Genomic DNA, 22,989 nt, shown 5'->3' on the forward strand with positions numbered 1-22,989 from the left:
CCAAAACTGCATCCCAGCAGCACCCAGATACACACTCTCCAGGGCCGATAAGCTGGGGGTAGGGTACTAATTGCTAGAGCCTAGGCTTCTTAGAGGGGCCTGGGTCATCTGCCATGATCCCCCCTGTGCGGCTGCCTGTGTCCCCTCTACAGCTGCAAGGAGGAGGGGACATTAGGGTGGAATGTGCACTTAAGAGGAAGTCTCCTCCCATACGTGCTGACTGCTGTGGGAGGGGCTCTGTCTTCTGCAGATCACATTCATCCTCCTCCTTCACTTCCACTATTCCAGCTGCACCTAAGCAGCGAGTGGGAGGACAGCGGCACATGCTTTTTCCTGCTCTGTGGTGCATAAAGCAGAACCTGGAGTAATAGAGGAGGTCAGTGTGTATCCTTCAGGGCTAGCGCCCAGAAGCAACTGGCTTCCATTTGTTGTAAACAAATTTATTCAAAATAATTTAACAAACACATAAATAAAACATATTCATTACATAAAAAACTAGAGAGGGCTCTGATACTTTGCTACTTTCTGATTATAGATAAAAATATGCTCATTGATTTAATGCATGCTATCCTGAAGAAGGATTATTACTGATCCAAAATGTGTTGCACGGACTGCATGCTGTGAATGGGGACCCAGGTTCAGTGGTGCTGACAGTTCTGGTGGGCTCTGGTACAAGAGGTGACATGGTCAAATGGAGGAGGCATTGCCAGGCAACCTCCATTAAAAAAATAACAATTATATGCTGCATGTGCATGGGGCGCCGGTGTAAATCACTCACTCCTCCCCCCAACTCACTGAGAGAAAGAGAGGACAGGACGCCTCTGCGGCTGCCTCTCTCCCCAGCTCAACACACAACACAAAGCACTTTCTACGATGGGAAAGGGGGAGGGGGGGCAGGGGGACCCAGGCCCCTCTAAGAGGCTTAGGCCCGGGTGAAGAGTACCCACTCCCCCCTCCCCCTCTCAGCCTCTCAGCGCCACTGCCCAGGTCTAAAAGCCTTTCTGGACATCCATCTCTTCTACGTTGATGCTGGGAAAGCATTTTGCTTTGTTGGCATTAGCCCACTGCAGCACCTTACTATGGTGAAATGCAGAATGACCATTTCCATACTTTTTAGGTAATATGTTTTATGTGTTTGTTAAATTAATTGTGAATACATTTGTGTATCATATAACGTTATCCCGTTGGTTCGGGTAATTTATTTGGGTACTCCATATACACATTTCTTTGGCAATACACGCACCAACCCTCATAAGCCCAGTATATGACCTTTGTCTTTATATTTTGTTATATACAATCATTTTGCCTGATTCTGAGTCAGACTCTCATCTGTGACTTTATGCAAATGCAGCTACAAAGTCCTGTACATCCTTCTGTAACAATGAGTCACCACATTCAGCATCTATAGTTGCTGTAATATCTCATGGTGCACCATCGAAACTTGCACCAACCGGATTTGAAGGGTAGGCCAACTAGGCCGCAGCCTTGAGGCCTCCACGACTTAAGGATCTCCGACACTAGCACTCAGAGAAGTGAAACCTCCCTTCCCTGACTTCCTCCCAGGATACCACGTCAAGCTCTATAAGCAGCATTAGAGGTGGAGCTGTCTAGAGGCTGGGACTACTATGGGATTTCCCAAAAGCCTCCTCAGTTGGTCAACGTCATGTGTCTGGTGTACTGTGTGTTTGTAGCATCCTCCTGCACTCTACATGGTTTGCCAAGCCACACTCCCACTGACTGTTGTGTACTGCGGGCGGTCATGTTGTGGGTGCAGAGACGCTCAGCTTACTCGCCCAAACATTTGAGAGAGAGCGTGTGAGTGTGTGGCTGCAGCATTGTGTGCACTCTACTGCCTGCACTCTGTGACTACTGTGCTGTGTCCTGGAGGAGCAAGTCAGAGAAAGAGACTGGAAACTGAGTGGTCCAGAGAGGAGAGACGTGGAGCAGCTGCCGCTGCCTGTCTGTGTCCTGTCTTGGCCCCCGAGGCCTGCAAGCCAGTTTACTGTGTAAAAATGAAAATGCTCCTTCTCATACACAAATATAAATTGTCTGGAGAGCCCCCACAGTATTTCAGCCTAAGGGCCCGGCATCCCCAAATCCAGCCCTGTGCAGAGTATGGCCTTCAGTGTGAGTGATTATGCATCTGAGTAAATAAATGCTTCAGAGACACACCCACAACACTCCTATATTTTGCCCATAAATAGACCATCTCTATACGTCTGAATAGCCACCTCCTGGACATTGCCCAGGAACACCCAGCACGTTTCCAATGCATTTCTGAAGCTTGCATCCCAATGACAACTGTGCCACACAATGCAACGCTTGCACCCGATGAGTTCATAGGGGTTTTTCAACATGTGCAGGTGCAAATTAAATCACTCAACTGTGAACATTGGAAGTGAATACGGCTCAGAATCAGATGAAATGAGGCTCATTTATCAACAAGTTTAGCTATTTAAAGTTTGTTGTGCATTGGCTGGTGCTCTAATCAATCAGTTCCTTACTGGCATGTGTTTGAAAAATGACAGTTACCATAAGAACTGATTGGCTGGATCACCATTTGTCATATGCAATGACTTTTAAATAGCTAAAACTCATTGATAGATGCACCTGATAGATAATGTCTAACTTTTGTTATTCTGTGTATTATAGAACTTAAAATGATAAAAAACTAATAATAAATAGGACACACAAGTGTAACCTGAAGCTTTTTTAGACAATAAAATGCCCCTCCATCCCCAACTTTGAGAGTCTTTCATAAAGATCAGTCTTCTATTATACCCTATGTACCACCAGTTTCCCAGCATCAATCACTAGTAGCAAACAGTGACACAACCACTGGCGTATCTATAATGGGTGCAAGGTGTGCCATGCACACAGGCCCCTGGCTCCAGGGGGGTCCACACACCGCGCATACTGCACCCATTTAATGATGCTCACCTCTCCGTTGACCCGGCTATGGCTGCAGTGCAGCAAATATCACTCAGAAAATGTCCGCAGCAGCTTTTTTCTAGTAATTCATACAAATGCAATACAGATATCCCCAAGAACGGGCGCCATGGTCACGGAAACCTGCACATGTGCAGTAGACTCTGGCATAATGCCAGATTCTACTGCACCACTGGAGAGGAACAGGACCAATTGGGACTGCACATGGGTACCCTCTTCTCTTAAACGCCTCAGGACTAGAGATGAGCGGGTTCGGTTCGCCGAGAACCGAACCCCCCCAAACTCCATGTGTCAAACACGGTTCCTGGCTCGGTTATTCCCGCCTGACTTGGAAAACCCGAAAGAGGCAAAATGTCATCATACCGCTGTCGGATTCTCGCGAGATTTGGATTCCATATAAAGAGCCGCGTGTCGCCGCCATTTTCACTCGTGCATAGTAGAGAGAGCGGAGAGGATGTGGCTACGTTCTCTCAGTGGAAAGCTCAATATCAGTGCTCAGTATCAGTGCTTACTTATTGCTGCTCAGTAATACTAGTAGTGTGTCTCTCCTGCTCAGTGTCAGTTCTAGTATCCTCATCAGTGCTCAGTATCACTGCTCATTGTCTTGTGCTGCATTGTGGTGACCAGTACACTACAGTACATTACTAATAGTCCAGTGCTGCATCTTGCTGCTCTGTGTCAGTTCTAGTATCCTCATCAGTGCTCAGTATCACTGCTCATTGTCATGTGCTGCATTGTGGTGACCAGTATACTACAGTACATTACTAATAGTCCAGTGCTGCATCTTGTTGCTCTGTGTCAGTTCTAGTTTCCTCATCAGTGCTCAGTATCACTGCTCATTGTCTTGTGCTGCATTGTGGTGACCAGCATACTACAGTATATTACTAATAGTCCAGTGCTGCATCTTGCTGCTCTGTGTCAGTTCTAGTATCCTCATCAGTGCTCAGTATCACTGCTCATTGTCTTTTGCTGCATTGTGGTGACCAGTATACTACAGTACATTACTAATAGTCCAGTGCTGCATCTTGCTGCTCTGTGTCAGTTCTAGTATCCTCATCAGTGCTCAGTATCACTGCTCATTGTCTTGTGCTGCATTGTGGTGACTAGTATACTACAGTATATTACTAATAGTCCAGTGCTGCATCTAGCTGCTCTGTGTCAGTTCTAGTATCCTTATCAGTGCTCAGTATCACTGCTCATTGTCTTGTGCTGCATTGTGGTGACCAGTATACTGCAGTATATTACTAATAGTCCAGTGCTGCATCTTGCTGCTCTGTGTCAGTTCTAATATCCTCATCAGTGCTCAGTATCACTGCTCATTGTCTTGTGCTGCATTGTGGTGACCAGTATACTACAGTACATTACTAATAGTCCAGTGCTGCATCTTGCTGCTCTGTGTCAGTTCTAGTATCCTCATCAGTGCTCAGTATCACTGCTCATTGTCTTGTGCTGCATTGTGGTGACCAGTATACTACAGTATATTACTAATAGTCTAGTGCTGCATCTTGCTGCTCTGTGTCAGTTATAGTATCCTCATCAGTGCTCAGTATCACTGCTCATTGTCTTGTGCTACATTGTGGTGACCAGTATACTACAGTACATTAACAAAAATCTAGTGTCTTGTGCTGCATCTTGCTGCTGTAGGATGCTGTGGTAGTGTCCTGTCACTGTGCATAGGTCATCATCATCCCAGTCACAGTGGTATCTGGTATCTATCTAGTGGTATCTAATTCCAGACATTACTGCCGTCTAATTCCAGATATATTACTGGCATATAATTCCACACATTAAAAAATGGAGAACAAAAATTTGGAGGGTAAAATAGGGAAAGATCAAGATCCACTTCCACCTAGTGCTGAAGCTGCTGCCACTAGTCATGGCAGAGATGATGAAATGCCATCAACGTCGTCTGCCAAGGCCTATGCCCAATGTCATAGTAGAGAGCATGTAAAATCCAAAAAACAAAAGTTTAGTAAAATGACCCAAAAATCTAAATTAAAAGCGTCTGAGGAGAAGTGTAAACTTGCCAATATGCCATTTACGACATGGAGTGGCAAGGAACGGCTGAGGCCCTGGCCTATGTTCATGGCTAGTAGTTCAGCTTCACATGAGGATGGATGCCCTCATCCTCCCGCTAGAAAAATTAAAAGAGTTAAGCTGGCAAAAGCACAGCAAAGAACTGTGCGTTCATCTAAATCACAAATTCCCAAGAAGAGTCCAATCGCGTCGGTTGAGATGCCTGACCTTCCCAACACTGGACGGGAAGAGGTGGCTCCTTCCACCATTTGCACGGGGCGTGCAAGTGCTGGAAGGAGCACCCACAGTCCAGTTCCTGATATTTAAATTGAAGATGTCACTGTTGAAGTACACCAGGATGAGGATATGGTTGTTGCTGGCGCTGAGGAGGAAATTGACAAGGAGGCTTCTGATGGTGAGGTGGTTTGTTTAAGTCAGGCACCCGGGGAGACACCTGTTGTCCGTGGGATGAATAAGGCAATTGACATGCCTGGTCAAAATACAAAAAAAAAAAAATCACCTCTTCAGTGTGGAATTATTTCAACAGAAATGCGGACAACTGGTGTCAAGCCATGCGTTGCCTTTGTCAAGCTGTAATAAGTTGGTGTAAGGACGTTAACCACCTAGGAACATCCTCCCTTATACGTCACCTGGAGCGCATTCATCAGAAGTCATTGACAAGTTCAAAAACTTTGGGTGACAGCGAAAGCAGTCCACTGACAACTAAATACCTTCTTCCTCTTGTATCCATGCTCCTGCAAACCACACCACCAACTCCCTCAAAGTCAATTTCCTACTTAGACAGGAACGCCAATAGTCATGCAGGCCATGTCACTGGCAAGTCTGATGAGTCCTCTCCTAACTGGGATTCCTCCGATGGATCATTGAGTGTCACGCCTACTGCTGCTGTTGCTGCTGGTGCTGCTGTTGTTGCTGCTGGGAGTCGATCGTCATCCCAGAGGGGAAGTCGGAATACCACTTGTACTACTTTCAGTAAGCAATTGACTGTCAACAGTCCTTTGCGAGGAAGATGAAATATCACAGCAGTCATCCTGTTGCAAAGCGGATAACTCAGGCCTTGACAACTATGTTGGTGTTAGACGTGCATCCGGTATCCGCCGTTAGTTCACAGGGACTTAGAGAATTGCTTGAGGTAGTGTGTCCCCGGTACCAAATACCATCTAGGTTCCACTTCTCTAGGCAGGCGATACCGAGAATGTACACAGATGTCAGAATAAGAGTTACCAATGTCCTGAAGAATGCAGTTGTACCCACTGTCCACTTAACCACGGACATGTGGACAAGTGGAGCAGGGCAGACTAAGGACTATATGACTGTGACAGCCCACTGGGTAGATGTATTGCCTCCCGCAGCAACAACAGCAGCAGCGGCACCAGTAGCAGCATCTTGCAAACGCCAACTCGTTTCTAGGCAGGCTACGCTTTCTATCACCGCTTTCCATAAGAGGCACACAGCTGACAACCTCTTACGGAAACTGAGGAACATCATCGCAGATTGGCTTACCCCAATTGGACTCTCCTGGGGATTTGTGACATCGGACAATGCCACCAATATTGTGCATGCATTACATCTGGGCAAATTCCAGCACGTCCCATGTTTTGCACATACAATGAATTTGGTGGTGCAGAATTAAAATAAAAATGACAGGGGCGTGCAGTAGATGCTGTCGGTAGCCCGAAGAATTGAGGGCCACTTTCGGCATTCAGCCACCGCGTGCCGAAGAATGGAGCACCAGCAAACACTCCTGAACATGCCCTGCCATCAGCTAAAGCAAGAGGTGGTAATGAGGTGGAATTCAACCCTCTATATGCTTCAGAGGATGGAGGAGCAGCAAAAGGCCATTTAAGCCTATACATCTGCCTACGATATAGGCAAAGGAGGGGGAATGCACCTGACTCAAGCATAGTGGAGAATGATTTCCATGGTATGCAAGGTTCTCCAACCCTTTGAACTTGCCACACGTGAAGTCAGTTCAGACACTGCCAGCCTAAGTCAGGTCATTCCCCTCATCAGGCTTTTGCAGAAGTAGCTGGAGAGATTGAAGGAGGAGCTAAAACGGAGCGATTCCACTAGGCATGTGCGACTTGTGGATGGAGCCCTTCATTCGCTTAACCAGGATTCACGGGTGGTCAATCTGTTTAAATCAGAGCACTACATTTTGGCCACCGTGCTCGATCCTAGGTTTAAAGCCTACGTTGCACCTCTCTTTCCAGCAGACACAAGTCAGCAGATGTTCAAAGACCTGCTGGTGAGACACTTGTCAAGTCAAGCAGAACGTGACCCGCCAAAAGCTCCTCCTTTATTTTCTACCGCCACTGGAGCTGCCAGGAAAAGGATACATTTCCAAAACCACCCACAGGAGTGTTAGGGTCTCCTGCTCTGTGCTGCCACGTCGTCATGGCAACCGGGAGACAAGTGCTAGCGGAGTAACCTGAGCGTAGCTGATACTCCGGTTCGGGTCTTTTGCTGTGCAGTGGTTACAGGCTTTGTGCACGGCAGGGGATCCGGTGCTGGTTTTTGTGCTCACAGTTTGTGAGGTCTGAGTGGGGCGTGGACAGCACCTGCTATATAAACCCTCTTCTCAGGTTAGGCAGATGCTGCTGAATCTTTGTTGGTTAGTCAGTTCCTGAAAGCTAGCTAGTACTGTGTAAACTTTGTATTTGTTTGTTGCTTACTGCAAATAGGCCTTGGGATTTGGTATTACACTCTGCCAATCCAGACCTAGCAGTAAGACTGGAGTCAGTTGTTTAACCTGCTTGGGTTCTTTTGCTACTCTGTGAACCTAGCAAGTTTGCGGCTGTATTCTCAGACTTGCCTGCCAAAATCCTTTCTCACTGTGCAAGGTGTTCAGGTGTCAGTTTAGTGGCAGTAAGCTGAACCAGTGCACTGCAAGTGAAGACTAGGATTGTGGAGACTCTCCTTGTGTCTATTATTCCATCTCTGACCAAGGAGTTTACTGCCACACCCGTTGGTAACCCTTTAGGGTTTTGCTGTTGCCCTTAGCAACAGCATTTCGGGTTCTCTACGTATTAAATCACAACATCTCGCTTCTTTCCATCTGAGCATTCCTAATACTAGGGAGACACCCAGTTTCTTAGCCTTTGGGCTTCTCTGTTCACTTTGTGTTTATTTTGTTACCCTATCACCTTCTGTGTTTGTAATGTCATATTCCCCAGTCTGTCTGTGAGTTCATTTGTTTTGCATCCCTCTCCGTTCAGACACCAGTACATTCCTGCTGGCACTGGTGTGCATAACATATTCAGCAGCCTAATACTCCTGTTGAAATTTTGTGGGAATATGGAGCATACCCCTCAAAATACTTTGCAACAGGTGGTCGATCAGGTGCAGGTCCTGACTCGACAATTTAATGATTTGTCCATTAAAATGCACACCTCGCAGGCCGCTGGCGGAGCTCCCGCAGCAGCAGTACCTTCAGGGGTTAAGGAGCCGAAAGTAAATCTCCTGGATCGTTTTTCTGGAGATCGCTCGCAGTTCTTTTGTTTCAAGGAGAGCTGCAAGCTATATTTCCAGCTTAGGCCTCAGTCTTCTGGGTCGGAGATTCAGCGGGTGGGCATAGTGATTTCCTTGCTACAAGGAGACCCACAGGTCTGGGCATATGGGTTGCAGCCTGACTGTCCGTCGCTTAAAAGTGTTGATGCTTTTTTTACGGCACTGGGCATGTTGTATGATGACCCTGACAAGACGGCCTCAGCCGAGGCTCAGATTTCGATCCTTAAGCAAGGGCGAAGGCCAGTTGAGGTTTATTGTACGGAGTTTCAGAGGTTGGCCCATGATACCCAGTGGAATGACCCAGCCCTGAGACACCAGTACCGAAGAGGTCTTTCTAACCAGTTAAAAGACCAACTGGTACAATATCCCTTGCCTGATAGCTTGGATCAGCTCATGCAGTTATCCATTCGGGTGGATAGACGGCTGAGAGAGCGCAGGCTTGAAAGGGAGACCGAGGTTTCCTTCTTTCCCAAGGGAACCTCAGACTCTGAGGAATTTTCCGAGGAGCCTATGCAGATTGGGGCTACCCGCCTCTCCTCGCGTGAGAAGATGCGGAAGAGACAGCAGGGGTTATGTTTGTACTGTGGGAATAAAGGTCATGTGGTAGTATCATGCCCAGAAAAGCCGGAAAACTTCAGGGCCTGAGGGTGATGGGAAATATCCTGTCAGGCCAGAAGTCAGAATTTCCCAAGAAGACTTTTATCATTCCGGTGACCTTGAAGATCCTCGGTCAAACTGTCAAGACTGAGGCCTTTGTGGACAGTGGGGTTGACGGGGTTTTTATGGACCGCCAATTCGCCCTGAAACACTCTGTTCCCTTAGTACCCTTGGCATCGGAAATTGAGATTTGTGGATTAAACGGGGAACCATTATCCCAGGGTAAAATTACCTCTTGCACTAGCCAGATTTCTTTGTTTATTGGAGCCACACACTCTGAAAAATTGTCCTTTTATGTGACTGTCTGTACTTTTGCCCCATTGGTGTTGGGGTTACCCTGGTTAAGGGCCCACAATCCTCAATTTGACTGGGTCTCTGGGGAGATTCTTAGTTGGGGTACTGATTGTTTCAGGAGTTGCCTGAGCCTTCCAGTCAGGCTTTCGCAGCTAAGTTTGCCAGGATTGCCAGGATGTTATGCAGATTTTGCGGACGTGTTCTCCAAAAGAGTTGCAGAGGTACTACCTCCCCATCGCCCCTATGACTGTGCCATTAATTTGTTGCCGAATGCTAAGCTTCCCAAGAGCAGGTTGTACTCCCTGTCACGTCCTGAGACTCAGGCTATGGCAGAGTACATTCAGGAGAACTTGGCTAAGGGATTTATCAGACCTTCACAGTCTCCAGTTGGGTCGGGGTTCTTCTTCGTGGGTAAAAAGGACAGTTCGTTGCGACCCTGCATCGACTTCAGGGAATTGAACCGTATCACGATTAAAAACTCATACCTACTGCCTCTCATTTCGGTCTTGTTTGACCAGCTTCGTACGGCCACCATTTTTTCTAAGATTGACCTACGCGGTGCGTACAATCTAATCCGAATAAGAGAGGGGGATGAATGGAAGACTGCCTTTAATACCCACTCAGGGCATTATGAATATTTGGTGATGCCTTTTGGGCTCTGTAATGCCCCGGCAGTCTTCCAGGACTTCATGAACGATGTGCTCAGGGAATATTTGGATAGATTCTTAGTTGTATACTTAGATGACATCCTAATCTTCTCCCATTCCCTGGAGGAACATCGGAAGCATGTACGCTTAGTCCTCCAGAAACTCAGAGACCACCGGCTTGGGGCGAAGCTGGAGAAGTGCGAATTTGAAGTTCAGCAAATCGCATTTCTAGGATATATTATCTCTCCAGAAGGTTTCCAAATGGAGGGTTCCAAGGTACAGGCAGTCCTGGATTGGGTGCAGCCCACTAGTTTGAAGGCGCTTCAGCGTTTTCTGGGCTTTGCAAATTTTTATAGACGAGTTATCGCTGGATTTTCGTCTATAGTGGCGCCCTTGGTGGCACTCACTAAGAAAGGGGCGAATGTTGCTCACTGGTCTTGTGAGGCCAAAGCGGCTTTTGCCCGTCTCAAAAGGGCATTTGTCTCGGCCAAGGTGCTGCGACACCCAGATCCAGAGCGTCCTTTTGCGGTGGAGGTGGATGCCTCTGAGATGGGTATTGGGGCAGTGCTCTCTCAGATGGGGGTGTCTGATAATCGCCTTCATTCCTGTGCTTACTTTTCCCGTAAATTTTCGCCTGCCGAGATGAATTATGACGTGGGTAACCGGGAATTGTTGGCTATTAAGGATGCACTCGAGGAGTGGAGACACTGGCTTGAGGGGGCTAAGTTTGTGGTCTCAATTCTCACCGACCATAAGAATTTGGCATATTTAGAGTCAGCGAAGCGCCTCAATGCCAGGCAGGCACGATGGGCTTTGTTTTTTGCTCGCTTTAATTTTTTGATAACATATCGCCCTGGGTCAAAAAACATCAAGGCTGATGCGCTCTCGCGGAGTTTTGCTCCAATCCAGGAGACCACCGAGGAGCCATTGCCCATTGTGTCCCCATCATGTAATAAAGTGGGCATTACCCAGGACCTCTTGTCATTAGTCCTTAGAGCACAGGAGCAGGCTCCTCCAGACCTTCCGGTAGGTCTTTTGTTTGTGCCTCCTAGGTTAAGACAGCGAGTGTTCCTGGAATTCCATGCCAAGAAGTCGGCAGGTCACCCGGGTATTGCCAGAACTCGGGAGTTGCTATCTAGGGCGGTGTGGTGGCCCTCGGTGGCTAGGGATGTGGATCAGTGGGTTCGGGCATGTGACATCTGTGCCCGAAATAAGACTCCTAGAGGGGTTCCTGTTGGCCCATTACATCCACTCTCTATTCCATCTAAGCCATGGACCCACATTTCAATGGATTTTGTGGTGGACTTGCCCAAATCCTCGGGGATGACAGCCATCTGGGTTGTCGTTGACAGGTTTTCGAAGATGGCGCACTTCGTTCCATTGGTTGGGCTGCCATCGGCCAGACGCCTGTCTGAATTATTTATGCTGCATGTTGTGCGCCTCCACGGGTTGCCACTTGATGTGGTCTCTGACCGCGGATCCCAGTTTGTGGCCAAATTCTGGAGGGCATTTTGTTCCGATCTCCAGATTTCTGTCAGCTTGTCGTCAGGCTACCATCCGCAGTCTAATGGGCAGACTGAAAGGGTGAACCAGTCCTTGGAGCAGTTCCTCAGGTGTTATGTCTCCAAGTGTCAGACTGATTGGGTTGCTCATCTGTCCATGGCGGAGTTTGCCTATAACAACGCGGCTCACTCTGCTACAGGGATCTCTCCCTTCCTTTGTGTGTATGGGCATCATCCTAAGGCCAATTCTTTTGACCCCCTGGACTCCACGCCTGGTGGTTCCTCTGTGGTTTCGCTCCTTAGAGGTATTTGGAGGAAAGTGAAGAAAGCCCTTGTGTCTGTGTCATTAGTGACCAAAAGGGTTTTTGATAAGCGGAAGAGACCCTGCAGCTTCAAATTAGGAGACTTCGTCTGGTTGTCTACCAAGAATTTGAAGTTGAGACAGCCATCTCATAAGTTAGGCCCCCGGTTCATCGGTCCTTATAAGATCACTAGGGTTATCAATCCGGTGGCATTTCAGTTAGATCTACCCCGTTCTTTGGGTATCAATAAAACATTTCATTGTTCCCTTTTAAAACGGGCGATTAGTAATCCTTCTTCCAGTGGAAGACCTTCCCCTCTTCTGATACGTGGCCAGAGGGAGTTTGTTTTTGAAAGGATTCTTGACTCCAAGATGGTTCGGGGTCGGCTGTCATTTTTGGTGCACTGGAAGGGATATGGCCCGGAGGAGCGGTCGTGGGTGTGCAGTTGTGTTCTTCATGCCCCCAGACTGTTACGCTCTTTCTTCTCGCAGTTCCCCGATAAACCCGGTGGTAGGGGTTCTTTGACCCCTCGTCAGAGGGGGGGTACTGTTAGGGTCTCCTGCTCTGTGCTGCCACGTCGTCATGGCAACCGGGAGACAAGTGCTAGCGGAGTAACCTGAGCGTAGCTGATACTCCGGTTCGGGTCTTTTGCTGTGCAGTGGTTACAGGCTCTGTGCACGGCAGGGGATCCGGTGCTGGTTTTTGTGCTCACAGTCTGTGAGGTCTGAGTGGGGCGTGGACAGCACCTGCTATATAAACCCTCTTCTCAGGTTAGGCAGATGCTGCTGAATCTTTGTTGGTTAGTCAGTTCCTGAAAGCTAGCTAGTACTGTGTAAACTTTGTATTTGTTTGTTGCTTACTGCAAATAGGCCTTGGGATTTGGTATTACACTCTGCCAATCCAGACCTAGCAGTAAAACTGGAGTCAGTCGTTTAACCTGCTGGGGTTTTTTTGCTACTCTGTAAACCTAGCAAGTTTGCGCCTGTATTCTCAGACTTGCCTGCCAAAATCCTTTCTCACTGTGCAAGGTGTTCAGGTGTCAGTTTAGTGGCAGTAAGCTGAACCAGTGCACTGCAAGTGAAGACTAGGATTGTGGAGACTCTCCTTGTGTCTATTATTCCATCTCTGACCAAGGAGTTTACTGCCACACCCGTTGGTAACCTTTTAGGGTTTTGCTGTTGCCCTTAGCAACAGCATTTCGGGTTCTCTACGTATTAAATCACAACATCTCACTTCTTTCCATCTGAGCATTCCTAATACTAGGGAGACACCCAGTTTCTTAGCCTTTGGGCTTCTCTGTTCACATTGTGTTTATTTTGTTACCCTATCACCTTCTGTGTTTGTAATGTCATATTCCCCAGTCTGTCTGTGAGTTCATTTGTTTTGCATCCCTCTCCGTTCAGACACCAGTACATTCCTGCTGGCACTGGTGTGCATAACAAGGAGGTGATGCAGGGCAGTCTGGAGCGAGTGCTGACATCTGGTCCGGACTGAAGGACCTGCCAACGATTACTGACATGTTGTCTACTGTCACTGCATATGATTCTGTCACCATTGAAAGAATGGTGGAGGATTATATGAGTGACAGCATCACTCTAGGCATGTCAGACAGTCCGTATGTATACTGGCAGGAAAAAGAGGCAATTTGGAGGCCCTTGCACAAACTGGCTTTATTCTACCTAAGTTGCCCTCCCTCCAGTGTGTACTCCGAAAGAGTGTTTAGTGCAGCCGGTAACCTTGTCGGCGGTCGGCGTAGGACACAGGTTCTTAAACTCGGTCCTCAGGACCCCACACAGTGCATGTTTTGCAGATAACCCAGCAGGGGCACATGTGTATTAAATTACTCAATGACACATTTTAAAAGGTTCACAGGTGGAGTTAATTTTTTCACTTGGGATTCTGTGAGGAGACCTGCAAAACATGCACCGTGTGGGGTCCTGAGGACCAAGTTTGAGAACATGTGGCATAGGAGGTTACTTCCAGAAAATGTGGAGAATATGATGTTCATCAAAATGAATTATGGCCCTCATTCCGAGTTGATCGCTCGCAAGGCGATTTTAGCAGAGTTACACACGCTAAGCCGCCGCCTACTGGGAGTGAATCTTAGCTTCTTAAAATTGCGAACGATGTATTCGCAATATTGCGATTAAACACCTCGTAGCAGTTTCTGAGTAGCTTCAGACTTACTCGGCATCTGCGATCAGTTCAGTGCTTGTCGTTCCTGGTTTGACGTCACAAACACACCCAGCGTTCGCCCAGACACTCCTCCGTTTCTCCGGCCACTCCTGCGTTTTTTCCGGAAACGGTAGCGTTTTGATCCACACGCCCATAAAACGCCGTGTTTCCGCCCAGTAACACCCATTTCCTGTCAATCACACTACGATCGCCGGAGCGAAGAAAAAGCCGTGAGTAAAAATACTATCTTCATTGTTAAATTACTTGGCGCAGTCGCAGTGCGAATATTGCGCATGCGTACTAAGCGGAATTTCACTGCGATGCGATGAAAATTACCGAGCGATCAACTCGGAATGAGGGCCTATAATAAATTACTCCGTGGAGACATTTACCAGCAATTGCCTCCAGAAAGTACACAGGGACCTGTGATGGTGGATTCCAGTGGGGACAAATTAATTCTCTGTGAGGAGGGGGGTGTACACAGTGAAAGGGGTGAGGAATCGGAGGATGAGGAAGAGGTGGACATCTTGCCTCTGTAGAGCCAGTTTGTGCAAGGAGAGATTGTTTCTTTTTTGGTGGGGGCCCAAACCAACCAGTCATTTCAGCCACAGTCGTGTGGCAGACCCTGTCGCTGAAATGATGGGTTTGTTAAAGTGTGCATGTCCTATTTATACAACATAAGGGTGGGTGGGAGGGTCCAAGGACAATTCCATCTTGCACCTCTTTTTTTAAATTTATCTTTGCATCATGTGCTGTTTGGGGACTATTTTTTAAGAGTGCCATCCTGTGTGACACTGCATTGCCACTCCTAGATGGGCCAGGTGTTTGTGCCGCCCACTTGGGTCGCTTAGCTTAGTCATCCAGCGACCTCGGGGCAAATATTAGGACTAAAAATAATATTGTGAGGTGTTAGGTGTTCAGAATAGACTGGAAATGAGTGGAAATTATTGTTATAGACCTTAATAATACTATAGGATCAAAATTACCTCCAAATTCTATGATTTAAGCTGTTTTTGAGGGTTTTTTGAAGAAAAAAAACACCCGAATCCGACAAAAATTCTTAAGGGAGGTTTTGCCAAAACGCGTCCAAATCCAAAACACGGCTGCGGAACCGAATCCAAAATCAAAACACAAAACCCGAAAAATGCCCGCTGCACATCTCTACTCAGGACACAACCTACAGTCTGAAAGCTACAGTATGCATACTACAATGGCATGCTGTCTGGTATATTCTGCTGATTCCATGTCTTATGGGTTAAGTTACATGAAAACTAGCATTCATATTATATTATTCAAAATATATTTTTATTTACTAGCATTATTGAAATGTGCAAATTAGCACTAAAGGGCCCCCATAGGTTTAAATGAAAAACTGAGGGACACTCATGTAATAAGAAGTTTACTTAGGACAAGCAATCTGCATATGTTTTGGGGTGCCCTATACTATAATGGTTGTAGGAACTTATTCCAATTTATTTCCCAGTATGGATGGTGTGGTGGTTAGCATTACTGCCTCACAGCACTGAGATCATGGGTTTGATTCTAACCATGGGCCTAATTCAGACTTGATCGTAGATGCGCTAAATGTAGCACATCTACAACCAGGCACACTGACATGCGGGGGGACTCCCAGCACGGGGCTAGTCTTCCCCACATGTCAGGCCTGACCCCCCCCCCCTCCTTGCACAAGTACAAAAGCATCGGACAGCGGCGATGCTTTTGTACTGAAAGAGTAGCTCCCTGTCAGCGCAGCTTCTGCACGCTGGCAGATAGCTACTCGTCGCTGCTCGGGTCACAGCGGCTGCGTGTGACATCATGCAGTCGCCGCAGCCTGCCCCACCAGCGGTCTGGGCATGCCTGCATTGCCCGGACCGCGACCCCTAAACGGTGACCAAATGCTGCCAGCCTGCCACCTCCCGCCCAGCGAACGCCTCTGCCTGTCAATCAGGCAGAGGCAATCGCAGAGCTAAGACAGCTTTTGGCTGTCCGGCATGCGCCGGCGCACTGCGGTGCCAGCGTATATGCCCAGTTTAGACCTAATCACTGCTGTGCGAAAACGCACAGCAGCGATCAGGTCTGAATTAGCCCCTTTGGCCCTAACTGTGTGGAGTTTGTATATTCTCCCTATACTTGCGTGGGTTTCCTACGGGTACTCCAGTTTCCTCCCACATTCCAAAATTCTACTGGTAGGTTAATTGGCTCCAGACACAAAATAAAATAACCCTAGTATGTGTGCATGTACATGTGTTTAGGGCAGACTAGATTGGCCAAGGGGTTCTTATCGGCCGTCAAAATCTGTTTCTATTCTCTTAACTTGGTTTTATGGAAAAAAAAGTATTTTGAGCTTAAAGATTTTGAATGGAAAATGGGGATTGTTCTTGGACACATGGCACGTCAGCTTCATACACTAGAATCACACTGTAATAGATCCTTTAAGGATATTTGCAGACAATAATATGGCTTTTTCTGCTAAAGGAACTTTGTGTTTGAAGTGATCAAACTTGACAAGCAATTTCAACCTAATGTTCACAGCTATCAGTCTGACAATTGACCATCTGTAGGTGAGAAATCCTATTTTCTGCTAGTGACAAGATAATGTTCAAAGCTACAGAGGGCTGAAAAGTGTCTCCCTGTCTAAATCAGAGTGTGACCCATATTGGGGGATATGGTCTTTACAGTCTTTAAAATAGTTATTCCTTTCCTTCAGAGCATAATGCTTCACTTGTATCTTCTTTTGTTCCATAATGATAAAACACAGAGCATGTACCATGCTGGATATTTGGCAGTTTGAGCTGCAAGTGTGTGAATTAAAGTCTATTGCATACACAGCACTTGGTGTAGGAATGAGCAGTATATGGTTCAATCTTCGCTTTTTGCAGCTATTATTCTGAGTCTGTTGAACGCAATTTTTAAGACAAACATGATCATCTTGACTGGTGTAGAGTTATGCTGGGTCAGAGGCGTAACTAGGGTTTTTGGAGCCCAGGGCAAGATCAATAATGGCGCCCCCCCCCCCAAAAAAAAAAAAATTTTTTTCTTAATAAAAATAATAAATTAATAAAATGATAATAAAAAAAAAAAATACAAAAGGAAAGTATGTGCAGACGCCACCGGTGTCACTGCATATAAAGATGTCAGGGTGTGTGTGTATGTATGTGTATGTAGGTGCGGTGGTCGAAGTTGAATTTTTGAAGGTGGAATGAAAGAGTGCAGATAGCAATTATGCGCGCGCCGATGGCGCGCGCGCTCCGGAAAAGGGGTGTGGTCACTCAAAAGGGGCGTGTCCTTCAGTGTAGTAGGACCCCTTATACTATCTAGTACTGGTGCCCCTTTCACATTATAGCACACGGTATGAGCCGAAATTCACATTATAGCACACAGTATGAGCCGAAATTCACATTGCCCCACACGGCATGAGCCGAAATTCACATTATAGCACACAGTATGAGCCGAAATTCACATTACCCCACATGGTATGAGCCAAAATTCACATTATAGCACACGGTATGAGCCGAAATTCACATTATAGCACACGGTATGAGCCAAAATTCACATTACTCCACATGGTATGAGCCAAAATTAACATTTCCCCACATGGTATGAGCAGAAATTCACATTACAGCACACGTTATGAGCCGAAATTCACATTACAGCACACGGAACGAGCCAAAATTCACATTACCCCACATAGTATGAGCCGAAATTCACATTATAGCACACGGTATTAGCCAAAATTCACGTTACAGCACATGATATGAGCCAAAATTCCCATTATAGAGTTAGGGGATCCTACCCCCAGAATTAACATGGCCTGTGGGGCACTATGATGAGGGGAGCCCACCCCCTTAATAGACTAATTGCAGAGTTTAGCAGCGGAAGGGCTGCAGCGGTTTCTCACCCCAAGCTGCGGCGCTTCTGCCACCTCCGACACTCCACATCTTCGGCACCACCCGGGATGCAGAGCACCGCACCGGGTATGCACCCTTTTCAGTGTGGCCTGCTGCGCTCCGAAGGGGTTCTTGTTTCATGCTGCAGGATCCCGATGTGCGCCTTCCTCCCCGCTGTTACTGTCACGGTAAGCATTAGTATCGTTTACCGCAGAGGCCATTTTCTGAGGCATATGTGTTAAACCTCAGGAACTGAGATGCCCTTCTCACCATACAGCTGTGTGGCCGAGCCGGGCGGGAAGACAGCCAGCAGCAGCATGCCGGATATCAGCAGCAGAGGGTGCGGGTTGTACATACTTGAGGCAGCTGGATATTCAACAGTGCTGAAAGCCTCCGGAGCCCGCACCCCCGGAGCTGCAGTAAACCGGCAGAGGACACCCATCCCCCGAACCCTGCGTAGCCCAAAGCCGGAGATCAGCAGCATGTTGAACGCGGAAGCAGAAGCTGCTTATTGCCGGTCAGCATGCTGCTGATCTCCGGCTTTGGGCTCCGCATGTGCATTACAGCCCCCACCCTCGGCTGCTGATATCCGGCATGCTGCCCCTGCTGCTGGCTTTCCACCCGCCCGGCTCGCCCACCCAGCTGGATGGTGAGTGAGAAGGGCATCTCAGTGCCCGTGGTTTAATACATATCTCTCTTCGGTAAATGGCCATTAGTACATCCCACACACACTGATTACACACACACAGACTGGCCACCCCCAAATCCTACACACACCCACTCAGACTACACACACACACACACACACACACACACACATTCTCATACTTTCCTCTCCCCCACACACACACTGGACTGCAAAAATTTACACACACTTACACTGTTCCACACACACACAATTAACACACACTCACACTGTCCCACACACACAATTAACACATACGCACACTGTCCCACACACCAGTGGCGTGCGGTGAGGTCAGTGGCGTGCGGTGAGGCACTACAGCCATAATGTCCGCCGAATCCTGTCGATGAACCCTACCGCCACCGAGCCAATGCCCACCACTGCCTCTGAGCCGATGCCCGCTGCCACCACCAATGGCTTACAAACTCGCCCACCATCAACTGACCCAGCCCTCCGCCACTAATTTGCAACTCAGTCCAAAGTCGCCAATGCCCGCTGCATGTCTGCTCATCATACTTATGATATATTGTACATTTTTATAGAAAATAATAATAATCAGTGTTTGGGACTGGGAAGGGAGCGGGAGGAGGACATGAATGCAATTTTGTTGTCCAGGGTTTCCATTAACTTAATGGAGAAGGGTCTGAATGGGTTAAAAATGTAAAAAAAAACTGCGTGAGGTCCCCCTCCTAAGTATAACCAGCCTCGGGCTCTTTGAGCCGGTCCTGGTTGTTTAAATACTGGGAAAAAATTGGACAGGGGTTCCCCGTATTTAGACAACCAGCATCGGGCTCTTAGTCCAGTCCTGGTTCCAAAAATACGGGGGACAAAAGATGTAGGGGTCCCCCCGTATTTTTAAAACCAGCACCGGGCTCCACTAGCCAGGGACATAATGCCACAGCCAGGGGACACATTTATGTAGGTCCCTGCGGCCGTGGCATTACCCCCCCAACTAGTCACCACTGGCCGGGGTTCCCTGGAGGAGTGGGGACCCCTTAAATCAAGGGGTCACCCCCCCTCCAGGCACCCAAGGGCCAGGGGTGAAGCCCGAGGCTGTCCCCCCCATCCGTGGGCTGTGGATGGGAGGCTGATAGCCATGTAAGTAAAAAAGAATATTGTTTTTTGTTGTGGAACTACAAGGCTCAGAAAGCCTCCCCGCTTGCTGGTACTTGGAGAACCTCAAGTACCAACATGCAGGGAAATAACGGGCCTGCCGGTACCTGTAGTTCTACAACAGAAAAAATACCCAAATAAAAACACAACTCACACACCGTGACAGTAAAAATTTATTAAAGCACACTGACACACTCACACATACTTACCTATATCCCACGCCGGTCACGTCCACTTGTCCAGTAGAATCCAATAGGGGTACCTGTAAAAATGAGAGACAGATTACTTACCTACATCCCACGCCGGTCACGTCCACTTGTCCAGTAGAATCCAATAGCGTTACCTGTAAAAATGAGAGACAGATTACTTACCTACATCCCACGCCGGTCACGTCCACTTGTCCAGTAGAATCCAGTAGGGGTACCTGTAAAAATGAGAGACAGATTACTTACCTACATCCCACGCTGGTCACGTCCACTTGTCCAGTAGAATTTAATAGGGGTACCTGTAAAAATGAGAGACAGATTACTTACCTACATCCCACGCCGGTCACGTCCACTTGTCCAGTAGAATCCAATAGGGGTACCTGTGAAAATGAGAGAGAGATTACTTACCTACATCCCACGCCGATCACGTCCACTTGTCCAGTAGAATCCAATAGGGGTACCTGTAAAAATGAGAGACAGATTACTTACCTATATCCCACGCTGGTCACGTCCACTTGTCCAGTAGAATCCAGTAGGGGAATCTGTAAAAATGAGAGACAGATTACTTACCTACATCCCACGCCGGTCACGTCCACTTGTCCAGTAGAATCCAATAGGAGTACCTGTGAAAATGAGAGAGAGATTACTTACCTACATCCCACGCCGATCACGTCCACTTGTCCAGTAGAATCCAATAGGGGTACCTGTAAAAATGAGAGACAGATTACTTACCTACATCCCACGCCGGTCACGTCCACTTGTCCAGTAGAATCCAATAGCATTACCTGTAAAAATGAGAGACAGATTACTTACCTACATCCCACGCCGGTCACGTCCACTTGTCCAGTAGAATCCAGTAGGGGTACCTGTAAAAATGAGAGACAGATTACTTACCTACATCCCACGCTGGTCACGTCCACTTGTCCAGTAGAATTTAATAGGGGTACCTGTAAAAATGAGAGACAGATTACTTACCTACATCCCACGCCGGTCACGTCCACTTGTCCAGTAGAATCCAATAGGGCATGGGTCTTCAACCTGTGGCCCTCCAGCTGCTGTGAAACTACACATCCCAGCATGCCCTGCCACAATTTTGCTATTAAGGTATGCTAAAACTGAGGCAGGGCATGCTGGGATGTGTAGTTCCACAGCAGCTGGAGGGTCGCAGGTTGAAGACCCATGCAATAGGGGTACCTGTGAAAATGAGAGAGAGATTACTTACCTACATCCCACGCCGATCACGTCCACTTGTCCAGTAGAATCCAATAGGGGTACCTGTAAAAATGAGAGACAGATTACTTACCTATATCCCACGCTGGTCACGTCCACTTGTCCAGTAGAATCCAGTAGGGGAATCTGTAAAAATGAGAGACAGATTACTTACCTACATCCCACGCCGGTCACGTCCACTTGTCCAGTAGAATCCAATAGGGGTACCTGTGAAAATGAGAGAGAGATTACTTACCTACATCCCACGCCGATCACGTCCACTTGTCCAGTAGAATCCAATAGGGGTACCTGTAAAAATAAGAGACAGATTACTTACCTACATCCCACGCCGATCACGTCCACTTGTCCAGTAGAATTCAATAGGGGTACCTGTAAAAATTAAAATGATACTTACAAACTGCAATCCACAGGAGGAGAGAGAGAGAGAGAGAGAGAGAGAGAGGGGGGGGGGGAGAGACTAACCTGCTGCTGGGGAGACCGGCACACACTGCAGGGCCACGACGGGAGGACGGAGCCGGCGGAGGAGGGGGAGAGCCGCACACCGCCGCTCCTGTCAGCGGCAGCGGAGGAGGATGGGGCGCACACTACAGACGCCAATAACCGCCGGGACAATTAACACACACACACACAATTAACACACGCACACTGTCCCACACACAATTAACACGCACGCACGCACACTGTCCCACACACACAAATAACACACACGCACACTGTCCCACACACAATTAACAAACACGCACTTTCCCACACACACACAATTAACACACTCACACTGTCCCACACACACACACACACACTTAACACACGCACACTGTCCCACACACACACAATTAACACACACGCACACTGTCCCACACACACACAATTAACACACACTCAAACTGTCCCACACACACACACAATTAACACACTCACACTGTCCCACACATACACAATTAACACACACGCACACTGTCCCACACACACACAATTAACACGCACTCAAAACTGTCCCACACACACAATTAACACACTCACACTGTCACACACACACAATTAACAAACACGCACTGTCCCACACACACAATTAACACACTCACACTGTCACACACACACACACAATTAACACACACACACTGTCACACACACACACAATTAACAAACACGCACTGTCCCACACACACAATTAACACACTCACACTGTCACACACACACACACAATTAACACACGCACACTGTCCCACACACACACACGCAGTCACACACACACACACAATTTACACACACTCAAACTGTCCCACACACACAATTAACACTCACACTGTCCCACACACACAATGTCCCACACACAACACACACTGTCCGACACACACACACTTAACACACACACACACACAAAAAAAATGTCCCGCACCCCCTTCCCGCTCACCTGCACGCCACTCACTGCTGTCAGGGCTGAGGGCAGGGGCCGCACGCACGCCCCCCCCCCCGCCCGAGGTCGCGCACGCGCATGCGCGCACCTCCGCGGTCGCGATCGCGCACGCAATCGCGTACACACACAGTCACTTTGCAGGGGGGAGTAGGGGGAGGCTCCTGGCTGCCGCTGCCTGTCTATTGTGACAGGCACAGCAGCCGGGGAGACAGGGAAAGCGCCACGGGTAGCGCCGGCGGAATCCCTGAAGCATGGGGCGAGTGGGCCGTGCAGGTGCCGGTGGCGCCCCCCTCTGTTGGGGCTGCCATGGCGCCCAGGGCTCGTGCCCTGCTCGCCCCGTGCTAGATACGCCTCTGTGCTGGGTACACACTAATAGATATA

General features: G+C 48.0%; 1 long non-coding RNA gene across 2 annotated transcripts in view; it reads right to left on the bottom strand.

Moving 5' to 3' along the window:
* LOC135015742 (uncharacterized) overlaps window positions 1-22,678 on the bottom strand; it is a 230,425-nt gene extending 207,747 nt beyond the window's left edge. For both annotated transcript variants that reach the window (XR_010213938.1, XR_010213939.1), the window contains exons 1-2: window positions 22,606-22,678; window positions 17,972-18,140 (exon numbers count right to left, since the gene is read on the bottom strand). This is a non-coding gene — a long non-coding RNA (uncharacterized LOC135015742). The remainder of the gene's footprint in view (window positions 1-17,971; window positions 18,141-22,605) is intronic.
* Window positions 22,679-22,989: the final 311 nt, after the last annotated feature.

The sequence above is a fragment of the Pseudophryne corroboree genome, chromosome 2 (genome assembly GCF_028390025.1).
Source record: "Pseudophryne corroboree isolate aPseCor3 chromosome 2, aPseCor3.hap2, whole genome shotgun sequence".
NCBI lineage: Eukaryota > Metazoa > Chordata > Amphibia > Anura > Myobatrachidae > Pseudophryne > Pseudophryne corroboree.